The sequence below is a fragment of the Pan troglodytes genome, chromosome 6 (genome assembly GCF_028858775.2).
Source record: "Pan troglodytes isolate AG18354 chromosome 6, NHGRI_mPanTro3-v2.0_pri, whole genome shotgun sequence".
In the NCBI taxonomy this organism is placed as follows: domain Eukaryota; kingdom Metazoa; phylum Chordata; class Mammalia; order Primates; family Hominidae; genus Pan; species Pan troglodytes.
The window spans coordinates 56,664,538-56,672,386 of record NC_072404.2 but is presented as its reverse complement, the minus strand read 5'-3'; the positions used below and the strand labels follow the sequence as shown (position 1 = coordinate 56,672,386).

At 45.8% G+C, this 7,849-nt stretch overlaps 1 pseudogene; it reads left to right on the top strand.

Annotated features, from left to right (window-relative positions):
* The first annotated feature begins 620 nt into the window (after positions 1–620).
* On the top strand, positions 621–911 carry LOC134810609 (large ribosomal subunit protein eL39-like; annotated as a pseudogene).
* Positions 912–7,849: the final 6,938 nt, after the last annotated feature.

The window sequence follows — 7,849 nt, the reverse complement described above, 5'->3', positions numbered from 1 at the left end:
GACAGAGAGGAGGCAAAGCTGTCCTTTCCTTCCTTCAAGATGTCCCCTGGCAGAAGCCACTGCTGGTTTGGAGGGAAGAAGTCCAGTGAGAATTCAGCAATGGGGTGAGTGATACCTTGTCTCCCAGGCTGGGGAGGGGAGCCATGAGCTCCCCCAGAGCAAACGGGCAGAGAGAATTCTGGAGTTTCCATTAAGCAGCAGATAAGACAAACAAGGAACTTTGTCCCCCTTCTGCCAAGCACTCACAACCAGGGCTGTCTTCTCTTCCCTTCCGCACTTCCCCCAGCCTCACCAGACACCCTGGCTTACAAAGATCTGCTCTCACTAGCCCACACTGTTTCTCAAGTTCTCCAAAGTTTCCAGACATCCTGTACCCACAGAAAAAAGCCTACACCCCTTTGTTGAAATTCAAGGTCATTGGAGGCGGCTTAGCTTTCACCAGCCAAACAGATTCACTTGCCTTCTTGCTCCTGACCATGCTCACATCGTTCCTCACACTGCAGAGTCCTACCTGGGAAAAGCCCTGCAGGCCCAGTGAGAACACTCTCCTTTCCACAAAGCTGTCTGGATGCCCAGCTAACTGGAATTCAGAGTCAGGCCCCAGGGAATCTTAAAAGTGCATGATCTGGCTTTCTCCGCCATCGTGGTGTGGGTGGGTAACTCCATTTCTCCCCATTTCTTCTCACAAGACTTTCAGGGTCAAGCGATTCCTGGCCAAGAAACAAAAGCAAAATTGTCCCATTCCCCAATGGATTCAGATGAAAACTGGTGATAAGTCAGGTGCAACTCCAAGAGGAGACATTGGAGAAGAACCAAGCTGGGTCTGTAAGGAATTGCACATGAGATGGCACACATATTTATGCTGCATCAAGGTCATCATCGCCATGTCAAGCTGAAAATGTCACCACTATCTGGACACTTGGACATGTTTTACTGGGAATATATTTTTTTCTCTTTGTTTATATGTTCTGCACTAGTCAGATGGGTTCATTAATAAATTTGTGAGAACTTACATTAAAAAAAAAAGTGTACATATCTGCAGGACCTGGGGAAGATGGGGACTGTCACATGAGGAGCAGGGCAGGGTGTGTGGGCTCAGGAGAGGGGTTGGAGGCAGTGCCTTAGGTGGCTCTCCGGTCAGTACTTTGAGGCCGTATCTAAGGGATTCCCAAGGCGTCGCTGTTGGGAAGGAAGAGACGAGTTAGTGACAGCCACTTAGCCTCCTCCAAACTTTCTCCCCAGAAACCATTCTTTTTTTTTTTTTTTTGAGACGGAGTCTTGCTCTGTCACCCAGGCTGGAGTACAGTGGCGCGATCTCGGCTCACTGCAACTTCTGCCCCCCGGGTTCGAGCGATTCTCCCACTTCAGCCTCCTGAGTAGCTGGGATTACAGGCACCCTGTAATTTTTTTTTTGGTATTTTTAGTAGAGACAGGGTTTCACCATCTTGGCCAGGCTGGTCTTGAACTCCTGACCTCATGATCCACCCGCCTTGGCCTCCCAAAGTGCTGGGATTACAGGCGTGAGCCACCGCGTCCGGCCCAGAAACCATTCTTATAGGTGTCACATCATCAGACCCCAGCAAGTTCAAAGAGTTCAGCCTATTATTGTTAATCTGATGATAACCATCACGGTTGTTCTCACCACGACTTGATTATCTTCACTCCACTTCGCTACGCACATTCTGCTTACCAAGAAAACAAAGGCACTGACCTTCCCCTGGGCCCTGTTTCAATAGTCTAATGCAGGCCCTTCTTTCTCTCCCTTCCCCATCAGTTTCAGAGAAACAGGTGCACTGCCCTGTCCACTGGGACCCGCAGCCCTGCCTTCGCTATACATCTCTCCTGCTGTCCCTCTGTTATTCCTTGGTTTGCCTTTATATTTAACCTTTTCCTGCCTACTCTCTTCCCTTTTTATAATGAGAAACCCTCTGAAGTCTCTCCCATTCTTTGGAAAACAAAACAACCCTTTGACTTCCAATTCCCCATCTACAAACTGTAACTCTCCTTCCCTTCTCAGCCATACCTCCAGAAGTTCCCATCTTTAGGGGCTGACTTTGCCTCCTATTCTTTCCTCTGCCCACTGTTTCTCTGGAACTGCTGGTCAGGAGCCACCAGCAGCCTCCACACGTCCCCACAGGAATTGTCCTCCTGGGATTCCCACACCGGCCTTTCGGCAACAGCTCACGCACCCCTCCTCTCCACAGCAAGACTGCCTGTCTTACTCAGCACCCTACTCTTGGGCCAGTCACAGTGCCTGAAACTGTAGGTCCCAAAATATCTGTTGAGTGAATCCAGGAATGAGTGGATATGCGCCACAGCCTCTTTCTCGAGACTTCTTCCCTTAGTTTCCCCAATATCCTTTCTTTCTGGTTTTCTCTGGCCTTTTCTTCCCAGGATCCTGTGGTAAATCCCTCCTCTCCACGCTCAAGCATCTCTGGGTCTCCTTTCCAGGCCGGACAGTAGCGCACGCAGGGACTGTGCTACCAGACAGAGGGGCGGCTCAGCTCCCAGACGCAGTAGCCACGATCACTTGGGCAAGTTACAAAGCTACTCTGAGACTGCGTCCTTCCCACAAAAATGAAGGTAATCATACCTATCACAGAAGATTGTGGTAAGAAAATGAACTAATGATAATAAGTGCTTAGTACAATGCCAGGCAGGTTGTGAAGTCAATAGATGGTAATGATGATGGTGACAACAGTGTCCCTAGACAATCTCCTGCACTCCTGACATTTTATTTTATTTTGTTTATTTTTGAGACAAAGTCTCACTCTGTGGTCCAGGCTGGAGTGCAGTGGTGCCATCTCGGTTCACTGCAACCTCTGCCTCCTGAATTAAACTGATTCTCTTGCCTCAGCCTCCGGAGTAGCTGGGATTACAGGCACAAGCCGACACGCCCACCTAATTTTTGTATTTTTAGTGGAGACGGGGTTTCACCATGTTGGCCAGGCTGGTCTCGAACTCTTGACCTCAGGTGATCCACCCACCTCAGCCTTCCAAAGTGCTGAGATTACAGGTGTGAGCCACTGCACCCGGCCCATTCCTAACATTTTAGCTACTGCCTCTGGTCTGACAGCTCCCAAATATGTACCATTAGTCCTGACTTCTCTGCTAAGCTCCAGACCTACATTCAGAATTCGTAGGATGGAACTTGTTTTCCTTCTCAAAACTTGCTCTTCATCCTACACTGCCATTCTCGGTGAATTGTACCATGATCTACTCAATTCATTGCCAGAGTGAGTAGTAAGAAAGAAAGAAAGAAAAAAAAAAACCAGAAAGTAGATTTAGTTCACTTATTGAAGAACTGACTCAAATAGCTATAAAAGACATTTTAGAGACAACTGGGAAAATTTTCATATGAACTGAATGTTCGATTATATTTAGGAATTATTGTCAATCTTCTTGCTCATGGTGGTAGGATGGTGATTATATAAGAGGTGTCCTTGTTCCTGGATGATGTAGGCTAAAGTGTTTGAGGATAGAGTACCTTGATATCTACAATTTACTTTTAAATTGCTCTGAAAAAATGTACACATATACATATACACACATACACATACAGTGCATATTCTTACACACATGCACACATACACAAACATATACAGATATATACATATATTCTAACATACACACATATGAATGAATAAAGCAAATATGGCAAATTGTTAAAAACTGTTGTTTCTGTGTGGTAAATATACAAGTATTCATTGCAGTATAATTTCAACTTTTCTATAAGTTTGAAATTTGTTATAATAAAAAGTTGGGATAAAAAGCAGAAAGGAACTGTTTGAAATGAACACCTGTGCTGTGGTTGACATATGTCCCCAGTAGACTGGAAATTTTTTCCTCATTCTAGGTATTACAATTTTAATCAAGCAGCTGAAGATCAGATTGGCCATTTTGGCAACCACATGATTAAATCTTGCTTGCCTGCTGTGATCTAAACCCTAACTCTATTTTTATGCTCATGTGCTGTTCTATAATCCCACCCATGCCAGCCTGTACAAGGACAGTGGGGTGGGGACTGTAGCCCAATAACAGTTGTTCACTTTGAATGATTCTTTTCAGGTTTGTGTTACATACATTTTTTGATATTTGTAACTTCCTTATCTTTCTCCAAATCATTGGGGGAAAAGGTGAAAAGAAGGTCAGGTTTGGGGATATAGCCCTTGCCATAGTCCTAGAAACTTCATTCCAGGATTATCCTTTGGTGCTGAAACCTAAAAATCTACCTGATCATATTTCTGCTCAGAGCATCTCTCCAACTTCTCCATAGAATCTCTCTCTCTTTGTTGTTTTTGAGAATTGCAATGATACTGTTCATTTTCAGTTTCATAGCACCACTTAGGTTCTCTAGGATTCCTTCCAGATCACCCACAGAAGTTCGATGTTGTCAATTTCAAGGTCTCTCAGTCCCCGGGGATTATGTCAGGAGACTTGGATGGATTTAGAGCACTTATATCAGGGATCCCAAACTCAGATGTCTATAGGACCCAAGCAGGGGTGGTGGGTGGGAGGGAGACAGTGAGGAACTGGTGACACCCATTGAAAGTTAGCGGCACCCATCCGATTTTGCCATCCAGGAAGAAGTGCCCAACATTGCCAAATTGCCTAACTTTGCAAGAAACACCAGAAATGCCAGGGTTCTTTTGTTTTTGTTTTAAAAGAAGAAACATGTGGATTTTAAAATATTTGGTTTCCACTTTAAACTTGCAATTCCGTGCAGGTCCCACAAAACTCATCACAAGGATGCATCCTGAGAGCAGCTGCTTTGGAGGAAGGTTCTCCCTGACCCGCTCGTTCTTCCATGGGATTCATCTTCCCCACACCATGGTGCTGGAATGTTCTGCTTGACTTACGGCGAAAGAGTTGTCTTATTTGTTGTTGTTGTTGTTGTTGTCATCTGGTTTTTGTGTGTGTGTCATTTTCTCCATCTGTCCTGATTGCCCTACAGGCCACAAGCCACAGACCTGCTTCATCCTTGTTCTTCTCTCCTAGCTCTTTTTGTTGCCTTAGGAGTTTCTGTAACCCCAGTACACATCAGGCCTTAGTCTTCCTAGTGCTATTGTCATAAACTCACATGCCTCTCCTATTCCCCAGAGAATATGATGCCATTTCTCTCCGTTTTATTCATGTGCTATTTAAGTCTGAGCTCACCAGAGAGTTCCTTGGGCTGCCTTGCTGTTTTCTTTTATTGTGTGCCCTGTCCCTGACCTTTTAAGTAATTCTGACTCAAGCACAAGCCCGCCAGGAGCCAGTAGGTGACGGCATTCGAGGCAACAGCTCAGGCCCAGCCCCTCCACCCACCTCCCTTCCGTTCTAAAACTGGCTGCTTCTTGTCTCTATTTCCACCTGAACTCTGAACTCTTATCACCTAGACCCTGGTGCGTATGTCGGGCTCCTTCAACTTACCCATCCTTCCCTATTTGAAAGCGGGCTGTCTCTGATAGACTTGGTCTTGGCTCATTCCTTTAGTGTCTGATGTGTTTGGAAGTAACTTCATACGGTCTTCCTGTTCCCAGAAGACATCAAATCCTGACCCACTCCAAGTTCCACCTGTAAGACAAGTCTCATCTCTTCCTTCTCTGCTCTGCCTGCACAGAGGAGCTGGTGGACTCATCTTATATAACCTCTCCTTTGCCTTCTTCACAGGGAACATAAGAATGAACCCCTTAGCGAGCACTTCTCAAGTGCCAAGCACATGCCTAAGTACTTTACCTGGATTGCCTCACTCAATCCCAAGCTCAGCCCTACGAGAGAAGAACCCTCACTTCTCCATTATGAGTAAGGAAATGGAGTCCCAGAGAAATGCAGTAACTTGTCTGAGGTCACACGGAGAGGACCCCGCTGAACTGAAATTTGAACCTAACTCTTGGCTCCTGTGCCATTTTTCTCTCACTGACAAAAGCTGGCTGTGGAGGCAAAGTACAACCAACCAGCCAAGAGACCAACCTAGATGCTTGGACACCAGGCTCTTGGCCCTAAAATGAACTCCAGACTCTTGCATGTGCACACACACAGGCACACACACGTACTTCTTAGAATGTCAAAGGAGCCAGGAAGAATTCTCCATATTGGAGCCCTTGAGAAACAGCTCAGGAAAGAAGGCACCGATGGCAATGAAGTCTGATTTTCAGTATGAACTCATTCTATAAACGTTGACTAAGCATCAGTGACACGTCCGGCTTTGAGCCGACAATGGGAACAAAGCAGTCAAAAGAGACACTCAGGCCTTGCCTTCATGGAGCTGTCTTCCCCATGCACTGAATGAGCTGTTGGGAAATTTTCTTCACACGCACTCACTCACATCCGCTGCACATACTCCATTCAGAGAGACCGCCTCTGGTCACAGACATCGAGGCAGAGGGAGACCACTTTAGTTCTTATTCCAACTGGATCCCTACCAAGTAGCTCCATTTTCATGGTTCTTTTTAATGATGTCCAAGAATCTTATAACCCACAGTGAGGTTATGTTTTTATAGTCTTTTATGGTCTTACTTCTATGATATCGCCACATTCAATTTTGCAGTTTCTTTCTTTTAAACGTGTGCTCGGGGATCTCTGGCAGGCCTTCTATTTCTTTCATTTATTCCCAACCCTGGTCCATGAGCACACATTGAATTGTTAGTTTCCCAATACCTCATTCATATGATGATTACTTTTACAGTTTTACAGTAAATAGCTCCTGTTACTTTTGCCCGGGGTCTGCTTCCTGCTGTCATACAGACCATTTAGCACAGGTATGGGGCTTGTATAACCTGCACCTACTTGGTTGCAATGAGCTTGGCTGCAGTTAGACTTGAGGTCTTTCCATCTGCAGTTGGATGGGCTAATAGGGCAGGTTGGGGATGGTAGCCTCTCTCTTCTCAGAACATTCATTTATTTCATTCATTCAATTTTTGTTTGCTGACTATGTGCCAGGACTACTGGGGATACAGCACTAAAAGTAGACAAAAGGTCAAATATTCCTACCCTCATGGAGTTTATTTTCAAGGCAGAAGAAATCACAGAAACAAAATGAGCAAGAGATATATGAGTAATATATAGAGTGTGTTAGCTCTATACAGTTGATGATTCCGGGTTAGCAGAGGATAAGTGCCATGATAAAAAAAATAATAAAGCAGAAAATGGTGAGGGAGGGCTACTGAGAAGGTGGCATCTGAGTGGAGACCAGGGCAGGAAGGGGGTGACCATGCCATCATCCATGTGGGAAGTTAGAGGATGAGGAAAGAGTACATGTAGAGGCCAAGTTGTGGGCACCTACCTGGCATATGCAGGCATAGCAATGCAGAGAGGGATAGGAGATGGAGTCAGAGAGATCAAGGGGTGTAAGATCAAGGAGAGACTTACGAGCCATTGTAAAGACTTTGGTTTCCACTCAGGATAAAGGGAAATCATCAGAGAGTTTTTAGTGGACAAGGGACATGCTACACATAACAGGCCCACTCAGGTTGCTGTGCAGAGAACAGCCTAGATAGACATGAACCAGGGTGGGAGGGAGCCAGCACTCTTACCCCATCTGTGGGTTCCTTCTGTGCCTTCTGCCACAGACACCTGGAAACTGGCACCTGTGATGGAGTCCCACCCACCAGGGGGTCTCTCCTGTCAATCACTGCTGGGATTTCTAGGCCAACTCCCTTCTCTTTCTCTGAGCTTGAACCTCCTGGTGCTGGACAGACCTGTCCCTAAGCAAAGCTGTGACCAGGGTCTATGGTTCACCACAGGTACGTGTCCTTAGATGGGATGGAGGGAATTTGAACATGTACCTTGTGCCAGCTTCAGCACATTCCAGGCACCTGACATATGCCATCTGATTTAATCTTCACAAAAACCTATAAAATAATCACCA